We start from the raw sequence: 22,779 nt of genomic DNA on the forward strand, positions 1-22,779 counted from the left end.
AGCTAGGCTTTAGCTAGGTGATGCTAGGTTGTTTCTACGTTGATTCTCAGCGCGGAGAGGTTCTAGTTAAACCACAGACAGTCACATACACGACACGGATGTACAAACTCCAAGAACAGAAACTCACGCTGACACCAAGCGTTCGCACCTCTCATAGATCTACGGGCACGTCATCGTTGGCGTAGGCCTTCCATCGCTTCGGGGTCCTCTCGCAGCCGCCGTTGCCTTTCCCGTTGCCTATTACTATCTCCTTGTACGTAATCGGGGTGCGCGGTACGCCACCGTCGCTTCGCATCCGTCTGTTGTTGGGCTAGCTGCTGCCGTCTTCATTTTTAGGGGACCAGTGGTGAGTAGTGGGATTAACCCAATATCTGTGGCATATTTGTTGGGCTAACTGCTGCCTTCTTCATTTTTAAGGGACCAGTGGCGAGTAGTGGGATTTACCCCATATCTGTGGCATATTTGTTGGGCTAACTGCTGCCTTCTTCATTTTTAGTGGACCAGTGGTGAGCAGTGGGATTTACCCAATATCTGGGGCATATTTGTTGGGCTAACTGCTGCCTTCTTCATTTTTAGTGGACCAGTGGTGAGTACTGGGATTTACCCAATATCTGTGGCATGTTTGTTGGGCTAACTGCTGCCTTTTTCATTTTTAAGGGACCAGTGGTGAGCAGTGGGATTTACCCAATATCTGTGGCATATTTGTTGGGCTAACTGCTGCCTTCGTCATTTTTAAGGGACCATTGGCGAGTAGTGGGATTTACCCCACATCTGTGGCATATTTGTTGGGCTAACTGCTGCCTTCTTCGTTTTTAAGGGGCCAGTGGCGAGCAGTAGGATTTACCCAATATCTGTGGCATGTTTGTTGGGCTAACTGCTGCCTTCTTCATTTTTAAGGGACCAGTGGTGAGCAATGGGATTTACCCAATATCTGTGGCATATTTGTTGGGCTAACTGCTGCCTTCATTTTAAGTGGACCAGTGGTGAGTAGTGGGATTTACCCAATATCTGTGGCATATTTGTTGGGCTAACTGCGGCCTTCTTCATTTTTAGTGGACCAGTGGTGAGCGGTGGGATTTACCCAATATCTGGGGCATATTTGTTCGGTAAATCCCACTGCTCACCACTGGTCCCTTAAAAATGAAGTGGATCGCGACACGTAAGGAGATAGCGGTACTTGGCACGTAGAAGCAATCCAATCTACTAGACGACGAGCCACGCCGCCAAGTCCACACATATTGTGATCCATGTACTAGTCGGTACGCATCTATCAAAGAGAAGTGCTGGACGAGGCGACGCAGCTCGCGTATCTAATACACAATTAAAATCGCCGGTGAGTGTTGCATGCCTACTGTAAAAAAAATTGGCCGCGTATCTGCGTGCTTCGCTGCAAATGTCGTCTAAAGACGATAGAAGAGGCGCTGCGTGAGATATGGACGCCATCTGGCAATACGTCGGGAAACATGAGTGCTGTGTTGCGGGCTGGTAGTCCCGGCGCAGCGGCAGGCGAAGACCGGCGATGACCAACGCGACCGGTGCGGACGCCGGCCAGCCCGAACACGCTGTTTGGCGCGATACGCCGAAGGAGAAGAAACGTCCGCACTCAACGAGTACTCTCCACAAACTCTCTTATTTACACGACGCCTGGTAAAATAGGAATGCCAGAGCGGCGTCCCCTGTCATTCGTACAATGCAATACTGAACCGAAACCGAAACACAACATGAGCTTGTGCAGAGGGCACGGAGGAAGACAAGTTTCAGCGCAGCTTAAAAAACTGGGGCCTTCAAAATTGCGTATCTATGCATTTTCTATTAAAGGAGCACAACACCCAATACTTACCTAATGATGTTGCGCCTCAGATATGCGTAATATTTACTTTTTGATCGACAACGTTCACAAGTATGAACAGTCGTACCAGTTCAAGATGGGTGGGCGGTAAGCAAGTGGTTCAACTTCGGCCGGGTAGCTGAATCGGGTGACGTGCCGGCAAACAGACAGACCAAAATGTTTAAGTTCCCCAAGAACGACTATCGTCTTTAATACACGTCCGTTTAGAAAACCTTTATTTCACCACAGGACGCTACCAACAGTTGGGTACAGTGCCGTAATCACAGACAGTAACATATACAAATGTCTATGCACTATATACATGAAACATTAATACACGTCCAAGAAAACACCTCAGAACACACGGTGCATGGAACCGAGCGGAACTAGACCCACGTAAATTAAACCATTTTCTAAAGCCCCCCGCTAGACCTGGTAATATATTAGAGTCCGGCTGCCTCACCAAGACAGTTTTACCTGTTGCCTATTGAATAAATATACAGCACACAAATAAATTGAATTTAATTTTGTCCTTTAAGAAAACATCCACAAGATAAAAAATTGGCCGCGTATCTGCGTGCTTCGCTGCAAATGTCGTGTAAAGACGATAGAAGAGGCGCTGTGTGAGATATGGACGCCATCTGGCAATACGTCGGGAAACATGAGTGCTGTGTTGCGTGCTGGTAGTCCCGGCGCAGCAGCAGGCGAAGACCGGCGGTGACCAACGCGACCGGCGGGGACGCCAGCCAGCCCGAAAACGCGGTTTGGCGCGAAGCGCTGAAGCAGAGAAACGTCCGCACTCAACGAGTACTCTCCACACACTCTTTTATTTACACGTCGCCTGGATAAAACAGGAACGCCAGAGCGGCGCCCAACCCCGGCAGCCTGAAGGTCGCCCACAACGCTGCTTTTTCATTTTTTTAATATTTTTTTTTCACCTTCTTGGCCTTCTCAAAACTAAAGTTTTTCAACACCAACCCATGGCATTCGTACAGTGCAATACAGAACCGAAACCGAAACACAACAATGAGCTCGTGCGAAGGGCACGGAGGAAGGCAAATTTCAGCGCAGTCGCATTTTCAGCTTTGTTGAAACAGCGCTCACTAGACGACGACGAAGTAAAAGAAGGCACACGACAGGCAGCGCCTGTCCTGTGCCTTCTTTTACTTCGTCGTCGTCTAGTGAGCGCTGTTTCAACAAAGATGAACGCATACCAACTCGCTCAAGCTTCCATTCTTATGCATTTTCAGCGCAGCTTAAGAAACTAGGGTCCTTAAAATTACGTATGTATGCATTTTCTATTAAAGGAACACGCCACCTAATACTTACCTAGTGATGTTGCACCTCAGATATGCATGATATTTACTTTTTGATCGACAACGTTCACAAGTATGAACAGCCGTACCAGTTCAAGACGGCTGGCCCTTGGGCAAGTGGTTCAACTTTGGCCGAGTGGCTGAATCGAGGGACGTGCCGACAAACAGAAAGACAGACAGGCAGAAAGACAGACCAAAATTTCTGCGTTTAAGTTCCCCGAGAAAGACTATCGTCTTTAATAAAATGCTTGGAATGGTGCAACTATACATCTGCCACGAATTCGTCACCGAGCCAGGGGGTAGGTTCTACCAAAAGAACCACCCATAGTCATAGCAATGAATACTTGAACGAATAAGAAAAGTTCACACAGACACTCCTTTGGGAGTTGTTCAAGGACGATGTTTAATAGCGGAGATGTTTAAGCGTGCCTTAAAAACGTTGGTGTCCGCAGAAAACCACAGGTGTCTATGCGCCACAGGAATTGGGCAAGCCCCACTACCGAGTACAGCAGATGCAAGCGTTAAACGAAAATTCAGCTTGGCGAAGGGGAGCACGTGAAGCACGTGAGAGAGAGAAAGAAAGAGATAAGAGATAGAAATAAGAGAAGATAGATAGAGGGAGAAAGGAAGCCGAGATAGATAGATAGATAGATAGATAGATAGATAGATAGATAGATAGATAGATAGATAGATAGATAGATAGATAGATAGATAGATAGATAGATAGATAGAAGTTTTCCGCAGAGAATCTTACGGGACTCTAACCGTCAGTCAGCGTAACAGTCGCTCCACACAGACATACTTGCATTCGGGTCCACAAGTTTAACACGCAGCGAAGTATAGTTTCTTCACAGCTGCGTTTATAGCCTCCACGAACCACGACACAAGCACGAAATATAGCAAAAGAGTGCATGACCGGTGAGCTCGACCGCCCATGCGAAATCGGCGAGCTTAACTGACATTGCAGAAGCAACGGCCGCGCGGATGGATACAGTCAGCGTTAAGGCCTTCGTGCGGAAGTTAGACGGTTATCGCTGCGAGTAAATTACAGTAAATTACGTAAAGTTTACTGGTTAACGAACTTTGAAGTCTTCATTATTGCTGATGCAATGTAGACACCATACGCCTTTATCCTTTTGTGCGTTACTTTCTATATCGCAATGAGAGATGGCGTGCGCAGTCTCGAGTTCAAATTTCAATTCGCGGTGGTTCATGCATGCCCATGCATGCATGGGCCATGTGGCGCGCAGTCCGCTGCTGGGCGACAAAACGTCTAATAAAGTGCGTCTTCTAGACGTCACGAACAAGACGTTTTTAAAACGTCGAAAGTGGTTTAGGATGGAACAAACGTCTTGAAATATACGTTCCGCACCAAAATGGTCTAAAAAAATGCCTTTTCTAGACGTTATCAAAAACGAATCTAATACGGATTTTCTGTGACGTTTTTAAAACGTTGGAATTGGTTTAGAATCGAACAAACGTCTTAAAATATACATTACAGGCCAAAATGGTCTTAAAAAATCCGTTTTCAATATGTTATAAAAAACGGATATAATACGAATTTTCTTTCGCGTTTTTAAAATGTCGAAATTGGTTTAGAATCGAACAAACGTCATGAAATATACGTTTCAGACCAAAATGGTCTTAAAAATGCGTTTTCTAGACGTTATCAAAAACGGATATAATACAGATTTTCTGTGACGTTTTTAAAACGTCGAAATTGGTTTAGAATCCGTTTTATACCATTTATCCCTAAAAAAAACTTTTTCTAGACCATGTGTGGTACCTGGGTATGGGCGTTCGCCGGTGCTCCGAAAATATTTCGTTGCGGTGAGAGTTTCGTTCCCTCGGGATTTCGTTATCGCGGGTTTCGACTGTTGCAATACTGAACCGAAACCGAAACACAGCAATGAGCTCGTGCAGAGGGCACGGAGGAAGGCAAGTTTCAGCGCAGTCGCATTTTCAGCGCAGCTTAAGAAACTAGGGTCTTCAGAATTACCTATCTATGCATTTTCTATTAAAGGAACACAACACCTAATACTTACCTAGTGATGTTGCACCTCAGATATGCGTAATGCTTGCTTTTTGATCGACAATGTACACAAGTATGAACCTAGTCATCCGTTCAAGATGGCTGGTCTTTGGGCAAGTGGTTCAACTTTGGCCGAGTGGCTGAATCGAGTGACGGGCATTATTGTCTGTTTGTTATCATTAATAACAAAGAAAACGAGCCCTTGAAATTAACACTTCTTTCCCTCATTCATAGCGAGGGCCTCGTTCTGGCAGACTTGATGCTTTCAGATGGTATGCGAGGGATTATTGGTCAGCTGCCAGCTCGTAATAAGTTCACGTGCTACGTGACGCCACGGCGCTGACTGACGTTCCCACGTTTAAATGTACATATATACCCTGTAAAGTGGACAGGGGGATGGCCGCCGTGGTAGCTCAGTTGTTAGAGCATCGGACGCGTTATTCGAAGGTCGCAGGTTCAGTTCCTGCCCGCGGCAAGCTATCTTTTCGTCCACTTTTCTTTCTTCACATTTACCTTACATTTACTACCAAAAACATCCCCTATACTTTCCTTGGCATTATTGTCTGTTAGTTCTCATTAATATTGTGCCGACAAACAGCAAGACAGACCAAAATTTCTTCGTTTAATATCCCAAGAAAGACTATCGTCTTTAAAACTCACGCACAGCTCCTTTGGGACTTGTTCACGGAGGATTTTTAACCTCCTTTGAATTGTCTACGCGATACGTAAGCGAACTTTACCAAGGCGAAAGCCATAGATGCCTCATGAAACGCGAAAATTGACCAGCGTCCCGCATCGGCGCCTCCCGTCGGCGTCAACACCAGTGATGCCAAAAATCAACATCACGCAGTGACGCCACCATATGACTCATCATGACGTCATAGATCGCCAAAGTTTGTGACGTCATTATGCCTTCAAGATGACGTCACATGATGACGCCACCACATGTAGCTTCGTTAACGGCGCCGTGCAAAACCAGGAGAGGTGGCTCCCATTCTGGAGGGAACGCAGAACCTCATTAGGTGCAGAAAGCTTTCGGAGGGTGGTGGGGCATACATCGACTAACAAGAAAATGAAGGTAGCTTTCGCCTTCCAGTCGTCTTCAGTGAGTGCATTAGAGACCCTGTGAGTTTTTGTAAATTATCAGTTTTTCATGGAACGTTGGTTCCGGGCGGCGTCGGCATGGCGTATTTCACCTTCTTTCTAGCATTCCTCAGCGTCTGGAACGGCCCCAACAGCAGCAATGTGCGGCCGTCGCGAACAAGGCCCTAATGTTTCGCCATATTTAATTTGATATGACGTGTAAATTCCACCATGTTGGCTTTACATCTTGTCCTCGAGAGAGATTTCATTCCACTACCACAAAATTCAGCGACGCATTGCAGAAAGTGTACTCCTTACGCATTCATTTTGCACAGCGTGTACAAAGCATTAATGTTGTTGAGATATAGTCACGTTTTGCAGTAGCGGGCGTTAAGCCCAGGAAAGGGGCCCATTAAAGGGCCCCTCTCCAGGTTTGGCAACTTTGAGCTGACGAGCGCAATGCATACACTGGGTGGTGGTGGTGAGTGAGTGAGTGAATAAACTTTATTTATTAAAAGTCCGGGCGAGGCGGGGGGAAGAGGGGAGTAACCCCTGTCCCGTGCCACTCTCCGTCGCTGATGATGGCGTCAGGTGACGGCTTGAAGCCCTTGGACCCGGGCGGCATCCTCGGCTTGCCGGATGGCCCAAAGTTTGTCGGTCAGCTTGTCGCTGGTGAGTGCCGCCTCCCAGCGGCAGCGACGCCGACGCAGCCGATCCGCAGCAGTGACCACAGCCGCGGCGGCGGTCGGCCCCTGCCCTCGCGCGGTGGTAGCAGTTCGTCCCTGTCTAACATGCGTCGCGAAGTGAGCGGCGGCAGCGACATTAGCTCTCCCGGCACATTCCCAAAGCATGTGCCGCAGTGTGGCTCTTTCCCCGCACGCTTTACACGCGTCCGTCGGGTATAAGCTCGGATAACAGATGCGTAGGATCGCCGGGCTGGGGTAAGTGTCTGTAGTAATCTCCAAGTTACGGCCTGTCTTTTGTTTAATTTGTCGTGTGGTGGAGGGTATTTGCGTCTGTATAGTCTGTAATGTTGTGTGATGTCGCTGAATGTGGTCAGGCGATCGCCCCACGGCCATTCCGGTTGCGGTTGTGTTCTTACTCTCTCTGAGGTGGAGTCGGCCGCGGCTCGGTGAGTGAGACCTCGAGCCGCGGTGTGGGCCGCCTGGTTGCCTGCAAGTGGGACGCTGGTGTGAGCCGGGGTCCACAGGAGAAAGACCGTCGCATTTTCGGTTTTTAAATGCGAGGACGGCGACGTCGGGACCATCGCTCCTCGAATGTCGCCGCCGTCCCTGCTTCGATAGCGAGTTTGAAGTATGCGGGCCGCCTGCCACGAGATGCGGCCGCGCGCGAAGCCACGGACGGCAGCCTGCGAGTCGCTGATCACGACCGCAGCTTCCGGTGCCGTGACCAGTGCTAGAGCGATCGCCGCCTCTTCGGCCGCCTCTATGTGTTTCGTACGCACCGTGGCGCTCGCGATGCATTTGCCCGTGTGATTCACAACTGCGATCGCGTGAGCACACCTTCCCTCTGGGTATCGCGCGTCGTCCACGTACTCCGCCTCCTCGCTGTTGCCATACATCCTTTGCAGGTCGCTCGCTCTTTTGTTGCGGCGCCCGACGTGGTGCGTCGGGTGCATGTTCTTGGGGAGCGGCGGGACGGTGAGACGGTCTCGGACTGTGATCGGAACCATCGTCTTCTCCCCGCACTGTGCGTGGTATGTTATGCCGAGTGACTCGAGGATGCGCCTGCCCGTCTTGGACTTGGACAGTCGCTCGTATTGTGCAATGTTGTGCGCCTCGATCAGTTCGCCCAGGGTGTTGTGCAGGCCCAGCTCGAAGAACGTGTCCGTGCTCGCATTGACAGGGATGCCGACCGCCCTCTTGAACGCTTTGCGTATCATGCAGTCGACCTTGTTTCGTTCAGACGCCAGCCACGTTAGATAAGGGGCTACGAACGTTATGCGACTGATCGCGTACGCCTGTACGAGACGGATCGCGCAACTTTCCCGCATACCGCTGCGTCTGTTCGTTATGCGGCGGAGTAGTCGAATTGTGTCATCCACTGAGCGTCTAAGTCTTCGTCCCATCTCACCGTTGTGACCGTTGGCCTGCAGGTGTAGTCCCAATATCCTTATGTGCTCTACGCTCGGTATGAGAATGCCGTCCGCCGTTACTACTCTAATGTCTGATCTCCCTCCGCCGGGAAGCACGGTTTTGCGGCCCCTGCTCGTGGGTCTGTAGAGCAAGCTCGGACTTGGTCGCCGAACATTCGAGGCCTGTGCCCCGCAAGAACTCCTGGACCGCGTCCACGCCCATCTGAAGCGTTCGTTCTACGTTGCCGTCGCATCCTCCTCGGGTGACCTAGAGGGTGATGTCGTCCGCATAGAGGCTGTGATGCAGTCCCTCTATTGTAGCTAGTTTTTCTGGAAGACCAAGAAGGACGAGATTAAAAACATTTTTTCGAGAAGGCCAAAAAGGTAAAAAAAAATAAAAAAAATTTAAAAAGCAGCGTTGTGGGCGGCCTTCAGGCTGCCGGTTGTGGCGTCCTGGCCATGCCTAGCCGCGACGTCCTCCGCCCGAGTCACTAGCCGAAGTTGGAGATCCGGCCTGGTGCTGGACAAAGCAGCCTCCCACTGCTGCAGACTTCTTAGGTGCCAAGAGGCATGGGGCAAGTGTGCCGGGCATGAGAACAAGATATGGTCATAATTCGCGTTGGAGCTGCCACATAGGCGGCAGGCCGGTGGGTACGTCTCGGGGAGGAAGAGGGCAAGACGTGCGGGAGTACGGAAGGAGTGGGCCTGAAGTTTGCGCCACAAATGTTGGTGATGCTGGGAAAGGGATCTTTGTGCGGGGGGGGGGGGACTGAGGCGAGAGAGGCGGTAGTGTAGTGTGATGTCGTGGTACGTGAGGAGCGCGTCGCGCGTGTCTATTCCCGGCGGGGGCGGGCTTGCTCGGTCAGTCGAATCGCGAGCGATGGAATTGGCCGCCTCGTTGCCAGGATGACCCGCGTGAGCAGGTACGCAGATGATATAAATGGGGCGAGAGGGAGTGGTACCAGAACGCAAGATACCGCCGACCGGGGGTGCCACCCGTCCAACTGCGTAGTTGTGTACCGCAGGCTTAGAGTCACAGAAAATGTACTCCGCGGAGGTTTGTGTAATGGCAAGGGCAATAGCTGCATTTTCGGCCTCGACAGAGGTGGAAGTGTAGACGGAGGTAGAGCACTGCACGGGCCGTGATTTTCGGCCCGGGCCCGGCCCGGGCCCGGAAGTCGTTCATGTTTACCCGCCCGAGCCCGGCCCGGTGATTCAATACGCGACCCGAGCCCGGCCCGAGCCCGAGAAAAAATTTCGCCTACCCGGCCCGGCCCGGCCCGACGGCCGATCAGGCCCGACAGAAGCCCGAGCGTATAATATAGGTGGTGTTGCCAGAACACACAATCTACAGCAAAGTGTTTTAAGTAGCAAATATCTTTGTTGGCGATTATTTCGCCAACAATTGTACTTTAACCTACAATAACTTTGTGTAAAAGGGGCTCACGGTGGAAAGAGTTCAGTGGACCTACTGGGTACAATGAACGTTTGTTCGGCAATGGTATACTATAACTTGTTTTCTTTTTTTTTTGCTAATGCAATGGGGATCATCAAGAGCGTTTTGTAGCAGATATTGCAGCAAGGAAAGTGATTTGCAGCATGAGTTCACTTTCGATAGGAAGTGCAATAAAAACAGAGGAGACAAAGAGCACAACGCTCTCATTGCACTCTTTACTGAAACTTAAAACATGCTCTAACGACAAAGCCAATCATGCACCCTTCTCGATATGTAACACGTCTTCAGCATGGTAGTACCTTGCCACAGCAAGATGAAGGAAGAAATTAGCCAAGTTTATTACCTTGCTCTATGTACACTAACCTAGATAAAAATTATAACGAACCGTGTGTACCACGTGTACTTTTAGAAATACGTATAGGCAGCCGAAAGGACGAAAAAAGTATTTGTGGTAGCATTTTTTTTTCATATATCACACCCCTGCTACTATATACAGTCCATAAGTCTTTTGTGGCATATTTTATAGTTTATTTCTTCACGTGTTATTGTGCAAAAAGTCAAATTTTCTAGAGATTCCGGCTTTAAGCACGCCATCCACCGTTGTATCACATATCCTGCCGCGCAGAAGTTTCTCGCACTGCATGCGCTAACGCCAGGGTGCACATCTGCCTTGCGAAATGTGAAGGCGTCGGCAGTCGTTGTTCCTAACTTCCACCCTTGGAGCAAATTTAGGATGTCTTTGTGGACCTCTGCAGAATGAACGTGCTGTGCAGCTTATCCCTTCGTTTCTATCGTTCCCGAAATTCGTGACACTCTTCAGTATCATCTATAAAACTCCTCTTTGAGGGCTTCTGCTTGCAGTTTTCAGCAGTGCATGTTATGCACGGCTTGCACCGCGCTCTTCTTTTCTTCCGTATCATAATGCTCTATGCCTCCCTAACGATGTTGTACTGTTAGAAGGTGACCACTGCACTACGCGGGTAGGACTGGCAGGAGGTGGACGAAGCGATTTCGATCTATTTTTGGTGCTCGTTACAGTTTGGTAATAAGGCGCGAATAAGCTTCTCGACGCTTACTCATTGGATGCCTATGGTTCGAGGTAAAGGGAAATCACCCGGCACGGAATTCGTGAAATTTTTTCAAGCCTGATATTTTGTCAAGCGAATATATTTTGCCACACGCCTTATGCTGTTTGAACCTAAGCTATTCCTTCCCATTCCAACGGTATTGTGGAAGTGTCATGTAACTCTCACATACCTGTATAGCGCAGGGGACCCAAACACGCGGCCTGTGGGCCTTTCCCTAAAGGCCCGCGGTCCGCACATGATTGTGTTCGTTCCAATTTTTCATTTTCTTTATAAGTATGTTCTTAAGCTACACAGGCATGACAGGTCTAAAGCTTTTTTGTCGTGAGGCATCCCCTGCGGCCACCATGTGTTGGTCTGGTCTGGTCTGACCGCGAAACAAAACTCTGTAATTCAAAATCGGCGTCCTGATTTTAGTCATGTTGAGGATAGGTATCGATATGTTGTTGGAATCCTGCCCCCAAATACCCTTCAAACGACCCATATGTGACATATGGGAAAGCTTTTTTTTTTAAATGGCAACGTTAGCTGACATTTGGTACGACCTCCCTCCCCCCCCCCCCCCCCCGCTTCCAGCTGCGGTACTGTCCTGGCCTTTGCGGGACTAAATTTTCCTGAATGCGGCCCGTTAGCTTAGGTGGGTTTGAAACCCCTGATACAGCGGAAAAAGGCGAAAGTTCAAATCATAATCAATTGGGCACACCAAGCAGCAGGCTGTGCACGTCCATCTCGCGTCACATGACCGCTGGGGGCCATGACGAAGCCACGGAAAAAGGATGTCTCTCTATAGGAATTGTATGTAACGAGACTCCGTGCAGTCCTTTCGTTTTAGTGGAGGGCTGGAAACTTCAAAAACGTTTCTTCGCTTTATGTATGTATGTATGTTAGTATTATGTATGTATGTATGTTTATTATGTATGTATGCTAGTGATGCAGAACTATCGGTAAATTGACTATCGATAGCATGGATAGTTTTTTTGAAACTATCTATAGTGTAGACAAACTATCGATAGTGCAATCGGTAGTACCATGGTTAATATTACTTGCGATATTACTGCCACGCGTGTTTATTGCATTGTTTTGATGCTCTCAGGTTTCACTCACAAAGACTGCTAGCAACCAGTGCTGGGCAATATCGAAGATACATGTATCTTCGATGCTATCTTAGATACTCTTTAGGTATCTTGTATCTGTATCGCGATACGTCTCGCAAAACGAGCATCTGTATCTGTATTTCCGATACATTCAATAATGTATCGTGTATCTTAAGATACAAGATACTGCTATAGAAACACCACCGTGCGAAACAATAAACGTCTAACGGAATTTCGGTTCTCAAGCTCATATTGCTGCCACTAAGCCACCTGAATAAAACTAACGACAGTGACATTCTTGTATATTTCCTCCAGAGCGCTCCAGCGAGCACAGGCGATGATGTTGAGGCGTCCCTACTGGTGGAGCAGATTCACGTGATGGCGCTCGAGCCGTCTCGACAAGAACAAGCGTGCGAACGTCTACGCGCAGCCTACAATTTTTTTATATGTTTTTTTTTCTTTTAGGGGCGAAGCACTTTAAGACCTCACAATGTCCGTCCGTCCCCTGTAGTCTACAGCCGAAGCGCAGGTGCAAAATAGCTGTGCATAAAGCGTCTACAGAGCGAGCATAGCGCGCATATGGTTTAAAAATAGACCGTACTCGGCGCGGCACAGCTCGAAAGCTGCTCGAAAACAAGCGCATGGATTAACAGGTGACAACATGCGCAAAACCATCTACAGAGCACGCGTAGCGCGCACATGGTCCCAAAATGGAGCGTTCTCGGGCGCGGCGCCGCGCGGCCTCGTCTTTGCCAACTTCAGGCTAGATCCGATCGAAGAACCATTGGTTTACATTTCATAGACCACAAAGCAGTAATAATGAAGGCAAACGGAATCCACAACTGAACACGGCATACGTGTTATGACCAACAAAACACATTGTACACACTGTACACACGCGTCGTCACTCATTTACATGCGCGAGTGGGTAATGTCACGGGAGATTCACGGTTACCGAACGATCCCCAGTGCTTCGCCCACTCATCATCATTCACTTCGTGGATATGCGTGGATTTGTTTAGTTGTGTTGACGTCATGAGACTTATTCACAGCCACTGCGCTCTGCTGCATACCCCAATGCGTGCGGCGTCTTTGGCATAAATTCTGATGCTGCTACTGTCGCTATCGAAGTTAGTCTTGCGTGGTGCTTCGTTGCAGTCTCAAGAATGCAAGAATGGGGCTCCTTTGCGTCTCGCGGCTTTCACACATGAGTGATTTGAAAGATCTTGTGGATGTAAGCATGACTTACATAGTACGATGAGATTACATAGTACATGCACAGGAAATACTAACAACCGTCCCATTATCGGTGCCGACGTTAGATGCAATAGAAGAAGCATTTACGTATATAACAGGAAATATTTTGGCGTACTGTGTCTTTGTTCTTCCTGCTAAATTATTCGAGAACTTATTTTAATGATAATTTGATTCTTAGCACAAGTGCTTTTTTTGCTGTCCTCCGTTTGCGTCCCATACATTATCTAGTTTTCTCCCGAAAATATTCACCACGCAGCATGCTGCCAAAAAAAAGTTGGATCGGTCGTTTTTAACAGCGCTCTACGATGTGTCGAAGCGCAGTTGGCCTTAAACTGAATAATAAATATGTCGCATAATTGAAGTTCTTTATTTACCAGTTAAGCTTAGAAAAAAATCCCATAACGAGTGCCACATGACAGCAAACCAAATACCTTCGGTTTCATTCTGCGGCTGTTAACCAATTGTTTTTCTTTTAATATTTGGTTCTACTTACGTGAGACACCCTGTATACTTATTCACTTTGATTGTTTAATACGGAACCACCTTGCTATTTGACTGAAATATATTCGTTTTCCTTTTTTTATGTCACATTAAAGCATTCTTATTCTTACAAATCTGCAGGAAAGCACAGCTAGAAGTGGCAATAGTCCGAATAGCAGTGATAACCTGCGGCGTTTTGTGCCGCTAGAATACGTCTGAGACGTCACCTGGCGGTTCAGGTTCTCTCGGACAACAAATGGTAAAAGATTGCACGTTAGTGAATATGTTCCTAACGAACGCTTTACGCCAGCCGATAAGTAAAATATGAGAAATGACTGCAGTTTTATGTCCTCAATTAATTGCGAGCGCCAACTATGTCGTTCATCGTCTTCACACGATGCGTCACAAACAATATCGCTACCAACGTTGTCGCTGCTCTGCACCTATCAATGAAAGCGGTATTAAGAAAACAACACGCTTGCGGACAAGGTAAGACTGCACAGCGGTATTTGCGCCATCGTGCGGAGGCACTTTCAAGTAGATGGCAACCAGCTAGATGGTCGCCAAGTAGAGCAGCGACACTAATAAGTTACAGAAGTAAGTTACATAATATAATAAGTTACATATACATAATATAATAATATACATAATATAATAAGTTACAGAAGGCTGCCGCAGCCATGGAGAAAAGTTTCAAAGAAGTGGATTTCCTTCCTGCAAAGGTAAAGGCCAAGGCGACCGCTCTTCTTAAAGACATGAAGCTGGAAGCACTATGCAAGATGGTCAAGTCGTGCAAGGGTGAGGGACTCAAGGCTTTTTTTACCGCAAAAACTCATAAAGCACTGTGTCCTTTTCGGGTCATCGTTACAGAAACTGGCAGCTGGCAGCGTAACGTCAGCGCCTTTCTTCAGCTTCACCTGAAGGTACTCACACCGGTGGACCCCTTTGTGCTGAGGAATTCGGACACTCTTGTGCAAGACTTGAAGATGGGATTGCCGGGAGCCAACTACGCGCTGTCGGTGGACATTGAGGACTTATTCTACTCTGTTCCACACGACGAACTTTTTGTCTCAGTCCGAGAGGCAATTGACTCGTATGGTGTGGTGTCCTTCCAGAATGGCTGCTTGGTTACGGTTGATAGCTTCATGGAGTTATTGGCATGCTATCTGGCCTCTACCTTTGTTAGCTTTGACAACAAAACGTTTTTACCGAAGAAAGGAATCTGTACTGGTTCGTGTGTGGCGCCAATTTTATGCGAAATTTATCTTGCCAAGTTTGACCGTTTGCTTCAGCAAGAATTGAACCGCTCGCTGGTTTCAAAAGTATGTATATGTCGATGATTTTATTGTTTTTATCGCAGTCCCCATCAACGCTTGCCATGAAGATGTCACTGAAAGTGTATTGAATTGCTTTAAGCAGTGTTCACCCTCATTATCTTTCACGAAGGAAATTCCTGACAATGATACACTCCAGTTTTTAGATTTAGCATTGTTTTTTAATTGTGACGATCACATTTGCTGGGAGTATAAACCAAGGTAAAAAAAAGCCATCCTTCCTTTTGACTCATCTCATACTAAACTAGTAAAAAGAGGGATTGCTTCATCATGCCTCCACTCGGCTCTGACAAAATCATGTTCTCATAGAGCCAGCCTTAGCTATAACCACCAGATTTCGCGCCTTCTTACGTCGGGTTTTCCTTCCACTTTGCTCGTTGCCGTTGCTTCCACCCTTTTTAGACAGACTGGTGCCTCACCCAGCGTTACAACACGACAGAGGCCCAACAAGTTTGTTGTCATGCCCTACATACACAAGGTTTCACATAACCTTAAGAGGATAGGATCAAAGCATGGGGTAGACCTCATCTTCACGGCACCTCTTAAGCTTTCCCGTTTATGCAATCTTGCCGGTGAAAAAACAGAGAAAACAGTCTGCGGTAAGAAGCATAGGGAGCCATTTGTTCCCTGTGCTGCGGAAGTCGTATATAAGATACCACTCAGTTGTGGAAAATCTTACATAGGCCAAACGGGACGACAGAATAAGGGAACATGCAAACACGGTGAAAGCTCAGAATGATGGGGCGCACCTTCCTGCGCATTGCAGGAAGTGGGGATGCAGAGCACTTTTCGAGGAGACTGACGTCATGAGCAGAGTAAAAGGCAGGCGAGAAAGGGAGATCGTAGAGGCTGACCAGATAAATGCTGCCGTAGACACGTGCATCAGTGCACCTTCGGTGCATCTGACAATGAAAGAAATTGAGTTCCTTCAAAGCGGATAAGTGTAAAAGCTGATCAAACGCAACCCTTCTGCGTTATCGCAGTTTGCAAACGCGATTTTCCCCAGGAATTTGTTATCGGGTGTGCGACAATCCACTGTGACGCGCCTGCGCATACGTTTTCGTGGTGAGATGTATTTCAAAATAAACTCAGTTGCAAGTTGAGCGTCTGTTCTTCTGTCTCGTCCTGTCCTTCCTGCCAAGCCTTCGCTCTCCCAACCCAGATATGTCAGGAAAAACCACTAACAGCGCAGCGGTTAAAGCGCTATCATGTTAAGCAGCCAAACAAATGCCAATAGGTCGTTCAGAAATGAAACTAATATACCAAAGCAAGAAAGTTTGTATCTTGTGATACGAACAGGAATTTTGTTAAAATTAAACAAAGTTGGTCACAGTTAAGAAATTGTCAAGTAAACACATTTCTACATAGGCCCTTGCTGCTTCATTATATAGATTTATAATAGCGAATTTGGAAATGTATCGAAGTATCTTAAGATACAATTGGAAAGTATCGTATCGGATACAATTATTCCGCTAGCATCTTGTATCTGTATCTCAAATACTTCTTGACCGAGTATCTTGTATCGTATCGCGATACAATTTCAAAGTATCTTTGCCCAGCCCTGCTAGCAACGTTTGACGCAGACCGCGCCGTAATGTTTGAGAAGCTTCACAATTCTTTGAGATCATTCTGTTAAGATTACGTGCCTGACGCGTATAGTCAAGTTTATTCGAGAGCTTATGCGAGCTCCAGCGGTAACGCTGGAAGGTTCGATGAGTGATGTATTAAAGATGACGCGTTCCACCAATGATCAGATTACTCGACGGCCGACGACTCTACTCGTCGCTATCAGTGAGCAGCGTGTATCGCTTATATCTTGAGTTTTGATTTTCTGGGCACAAGTTCGCCGAAATAAAAAGCTCCGTATTTCCCAGTCTTGCTGCAGCATTCTTCCCCGTCACAACCACGTGACAATACTATCGATAGTGGTGTGATTAATGATGCTGCTGCTGGCCAGCCATATTGCCAAAATATTTGCAATAGCCTACTATCAGCTTCACTTAATTTATGAGCAATTTCTGGCGAGAGAAATGAATTATTACCGCCGTGAAAATGGCGGAGTATGTCCATCAATAAATTCACATCCAGAAGTAACCAGTTGCACCTTACAATTCACAAACTTAGTTAATGATATTTTTTATTTTGAAATCATAAAATGCAATATAAATTTGAAGCCGCGCAGTTCGACCACATGTAACGCCTTCCTTTCCGCTACAGCCGAACCGTTTGACTTTACGATCATGTGTCAGCAAAGGGCTCTGGTGAAGACATAAGCGTGCGCAGGATTCCCCTTCAGGGGGGGCGAAGGTTCGTCGCAGCGCCCCCCTCCCTATTATGTCAATGTATGCGGCTGCCTTGCGCCCCTCTTCTCGCCCCCCCTACAATGTATAGGGCTGACTTTGCGCCCCCCCCTTCTCGCCCCCTTGGCCCCCCCCTGTGCACGCCTATGGGTGAAGAACACAAGCATGTCAACTTTCTTGCCCTTCAGCCTGCTCCTCTGGCTCCACTACGTACCACGCGTGCGGGGAACCAAGTTTATTCTGCAATGAGTTCGTGCTGTTAATTTTATACTATCGATAGTACCATCAAATTTTTCACAATCGATAGCGCTATCGATAGTATTTCTTACCATCGATAGTTCGAGAGTGACTCAGCTATCGATAGTATCGATAGTACCATCGATAGTTCTGCATCACTAATGTATGCACAACGTATGTGCAACAAACATGAAGGGGCACTGGAAAAAAAAACAATTTCTCTATTATCAGTAAATTACTCTTTAGCAATTCCTAAATCACCACGCTCGCCGGCGCAAGACTCTTGGAAAGTGAGAAAACGCGCAAAAAGGTAAATGCGGGTGATGACGCCCCTGTATGTTCGCGCAGCAGACACGGTGACATCTTAGATTGTGACGGCATCTAATGGGACCTACGTAGTTCCTAATAACTAAAAACGATGTACATTGACCTATGAGGGGGCCATAGACATAACATACCAAGTTTCAGGAAATTTTATAGAGCCAATGTCCCCAAATATGACAAATATAGTTTGAAATTCGTGGCGTCACACTCGGAGATATCGGCGCCAAATGTAAAAAATGGAATTTTGACCTTGATTTTCTCGCCTGATAATAAACTTATGATGGTGAAATGAATGACATTGGCATTCTTAGACTTCACTTTATCAGTCTAAACCAATTCAGTGCTTCACTATAGTGTCCATTTAAGAACCCAGCAAAGTTCAAGCCCGGCCCGACCCGAGCCCGCCACCTCAAACCCGGGCCCGGCCCTAAGCCCGGAGCTTCAGGCCCGAGCCCGGCCCGGGCCCGCCGTGAGAACTACTTTACCCGGGTTTTCGGGTAGGCCCGAGCCCGGGTTTTCGGGTAGGCCCGAGCCCGTGCAGTGCTCTAGACGGAGGCCGTAATAGTGGGTCAGAGGGAGTTGTCGGTAACTGCAAGAGCGTGGGCTGTGCAGTGGCGGTACGGGGAGGCATCCACATAAGCCACGGCAGGTTGCCATCCGAACCTACGCCAGAGCGCGCAGGCTCGCGCTGCTCTACGGGAGGGGTGGTGCTCAGGTTGCATATTCTTAGGGAGGGGATCGACGGTTAGGAGGGACGAGACGTGGGAAAGGAGGTGGGAAGAGGCATAAGAGGGGAGAGTTTAAAGGTGGAAAGAAGTGCGCGACCAGGCCGGGTGCGGGAGAGGCGGAGGAGCTGGGCCGTGCGATGGGCCTCTGTCAGCTCCGTGAGGGAGTTGTGGACGCCCATCGACAGTAGGCGAGCCGTTGAGGTAGATGTGGGAAGGGACAGGGCCGACTTATACGCCTGGTGAATAAGACTGCTAACTTTGTCTTCCTCGGTGCGAGAAAGGAAGACATACGGAAGAGAATAGACGAAGCGGCTGATAATAAAGGCCTGGACCAGGCGGCGGAGGTCGTGCTCGCGCATGCCATGGTGACGGTTGGCAATGCGGTGTATAAGGCGCATGGTCTGGTGTGCCGTGTTGCTGAGTTGAGTGATGAGGGTAGTGTGCTTGCCATTGGACTGAAGAAAGAGGCCGAGCGTCCGTAGGGTAGAGACGAGAGGAAGGGGTGTGCCGTCAACGGAGACGGTGAGCGGAAAAGGCGACAGTGGAGCCATTCCCCGAGGCAGAAGGAGCAAAAGCCCCGATTTGGTCGGGGAGCAGCTCAACCCGATAGCTCGGGCGTCAGTCGTCACCGTGTCCACACCCGCCTGGAGAGTGGTCTCCATGTCGGCAATATTGCCGGTGGTCACCCAAATTGTGATGTCATCGGCATATAAAGCATGTGATGAAGTTGGAATAGTGCTTAGAGCATGTGCGAGCGGGAAGAGGGTAATGTTGAAAAGAATAGGTGACAGGACCGAGCTTTGGGGAGTACCCTTGTTGCCAAGGGAGAAAGAAGGAGAAGAAAGTGGGCCGTATGAGATTTCGGCTGTGCGGTGGGTGAGGAAAGCGGTGATGTAAGCATGTACACGGCGTGCGACGTCAAGGGAAGAGAAAGCGTCCAGAATGGCGGTGTTGTGTACATTGTCAAATGCTTTAGTAAGGTCCAGCGCAAGAATAGCTCGAGTGCGTTTGTAGTGGGAGGAGTGTAGGACGTCCTCGGAGAGCTGGAGCATGACGTCCTGGGTAGACAACCGCGGACGAAAGCCGAACACGGAGTCTGGATATGGGTCATGGTCATCCAGATATTTTTGGACGCGGGCCAGGATTACGTGCTCGAACAGCTTGCCGAGGCAAGAGGTGAGAGAGATGGGACGGAAGTGCTCGAGGGAAATAGGTTTGCCAGGTTTAGGGTGAAAGAGACACGTGCATGGGTCCAGGATGAAGAAAGACTACCAGCCTGCCAATGTGTGTTGAGAAGGTCAGTAAGGACTTCGAGGGAGGGGGTATCCAGGTTGCGGAGTGCCTTGTTGGTGATGCCGTCAGCCCCGGGGGCCGAGGTCGTGCGGAGCGTGAATAGCGCAGCACGAACCTCGCCCAGGGAGATGTTCGCATCAAGGTCGGGGTTGGGGGAGCCAGTGGAAGCGGGAAAAGGAGTAGAGGGGTCGGTGCAGAGGCAGCGGTCTTGGAGGGCCGCCAGGAACTCAGTATCGGTGAGTAGGGAAGAGTGAAGGAGATGGTAGATATCCTTGCGCTGGGAAGCTTTGGTGTGTGTGGGGTCTAGCAGCACCCTGAGAAGCGACCATGTGTCGCGGAGGCCCAGGTTGCCGGCCATGCGCTCGCAGGTCTGACCCCACTGTTGTCGTAGAAGAGAAGAGCAGTGCTCCTCCATTTCCGACGCGAGCCCGGCCAAATGGAGGCGCAGACGGAGATTGTGCTTCTGGGTCTGCCACCGGCGGTGGACAGCGTGATAGGCCTCCCAGAGGTGCAGCAGACGGCTGTCTGCCGTAGTGGAGTGGGGTGCTGCAGGGATTGTGGATGTGTCAGTGCGGACGTCCGCCAAAGGGGTCTCAGTCCAGGCAGAGAGGTCGGTGATAGCAGAAGAAGAGGAATTAGAGGGACAAATGGAGCGGAAGCGGTCCCAGTCCACTACCTGGGTAAGACGAGTAGAGGTGCGAGCAAGGGAGGGAATGGGAAAGTGGTGCAGATAACGTAGTGGTCGCTACCGAGGGAGACACCCGTATTAGTCCAGAATGAATCGGCTACATTTTTGGCGAGGGCAAGGTCCGGATTGGTGTCTCGTTGGACACTAGATCCGATTCTCGTAGGGCAAGCGAAGTCATTAAGCATTGAAATACACTCGTTTTGGATGAAATTCCAGAGTGAGTGGCTCTTGCGGGTGTTCTGGGGGGTAGCCCCAGCTGGTATGGGGTGCGTTGAAGTCGCCTAGAACGATTAGGGCGTTGCGGCTAGCGCAGGAAAGCGCTTTGCGTAGGACGAAGCGCAGAGGAGCTGAAGCAGCTTTTGGAGGGCTGTACACATTGAGAACAAAGAGGCTTGCCTCGGTGCGACGGCGGGGAAGGATTTTGAGGAGGAGATGAGCACAGTCCGAAACGTTCAGCTGGTGGAGAACGGCAGTAAGGTTACGGTGCACCAACGTCGCAACGTTTGGGTGGGCCTCAGAAGACGGATGAAAGGCGGTGTAATCGTGCAGTTTTACGGGAGCCAGGGGTTCCTGGAGTGCTAGGACTGAGGGAATAGTGTCGGGGGGGGGGGGATGTTCTGTAGGTGGAGCTGCAGGGTGCTCCGCTTGCCGAGGAACCCCCGACAGTTCCACTGCCAGAGATTAAGGTGCGGGTAGTGCCTCGCCATGATGAATGGCAGGGACACCGGGCGGAGTTGGAGTAGGTGCCGGGGTGAGTGGGGCGGGGAGCGAAAGGTGCGCGAGGGTGGCCTCAGTCGCGCTCTGGCGGGATTTTAAGGCAGCAACTCTGTTTTCTAAGGCGGTAAAGTGGGATTCGATGGCGGCCACGCGCGTGTCGATAGCGGCGACGCGCTCTTCAAGTCGTGCGAAGCGGGCCATGAAGCGCTGTTCGAACGCCTCCAAGAAAGAGGCTGTTTCGCGAACGACGTCACGCTCGTGTGGCGCGATGGCGTCGTAGGAGGGTGATCGGCGTTAGTGCGGTGGACGACGGGTGGGGGAGGACGCGCGCGAGGACGCAGCCGAGGGTGCCGTGTTCATGGACTCCTCAGCTGGCGCCGGCGGAGATGGCGTTCGTGTAAATGCAGGGGTTGGGGAAGGAGTAGGATGCGCGGGAGAGGACCGACGCGCCAGCGCGGCCTGCAGCTGGCGCGACACCTCTTGAATTTGGAATAACAGAGAGCTGAGCTAGTTGGTAAGTATTCATTCTAAAAAGACAGGGCGTGCAAACAAGGACACAAGAAAGAAGTAGTGGTGTCCTGACTTCTTTCTTGTGTCCTTGTTTGCACGCCCTGTCTTTTTAGATTGAATTTGGAGCTGCTGGGCAGCTATAGTGGCCTCGAAAGCCGCGGTTTTAGAGTCCGACGTGTGAGGCTGCGTTATCGAGCTTACCGGTGGTGTGGCTGTGGTGGTGTTGGCAGTGGTGGCGGGGGTGGTAGGCGCCTCATACACTGGGCGTTCACGACCTGTCTGCCAAAATTTGCAGTCCTACGCGCCGCGGAAATGGGTCATATTTCAAGCTGAACGCTGCTTTCCCTTCCTCTCGCGGACCCGCGCCCAGAGAATGAGGGGATGACGTACACGATGAAATGGCCCTACGTAGACACTAGTGCAGTGATGCCGGTCCTCTACATAGACGACTGTGCTCTGACGTCGCCAATTGTAGCGCGCGACACTGCGATAAATATTTGACACGGCATGTAGCTTGTGTAATTTGTTGCTTGAAGAGACTAATAAAAAATCACAGCATATCCACGGAGTGAATGATGATGAGTGGGCGAAGCTGCGGAGGTTCATCGGTAAACCGTGAATCTTCCGTGAATTCTGCCCAGTACATCATCACCGACGTGAGATCGGGCGCGTTTATACTAAAGGTTCGATGAGTTATGACGACTTGCAGCTCACTTTAATTTTACATGTACGCTGTGAATTGCCATTGTTTAGAAAACCATTGCTTTAGAAAACATCTGGCGTCTTTCGTTAAGCAGCTGGCGTCTTTTCGTTTTGCTTTAGAAACATCTGGAGTTCTTTTGTTTTGCTTTTAGAAAACATCTGGCGTTGTTCGTTAAGCAGCTGGCGTCTTTTCGTTTTGCTTTAGAAACATCTGGAGTTC

The sequence above is a fragment of the Rhipicephalus sanguineus genome, chromosome 11 (assembly GCF_013339695.2).
Source record: "Rhipicephalus sanguineus isolate Rsan-2018 chromosome 11, BIME_Rsan_1.4, whole genome shotgun sequence".
NCBI classification, from domain to species: domain Eukaryota; kingdom Metazoa; phylum Arthropoda; class Arachnida; order Ixodida; family Ixodidae; genus Rhipicephalus; species Rhipicephalus sanguineus.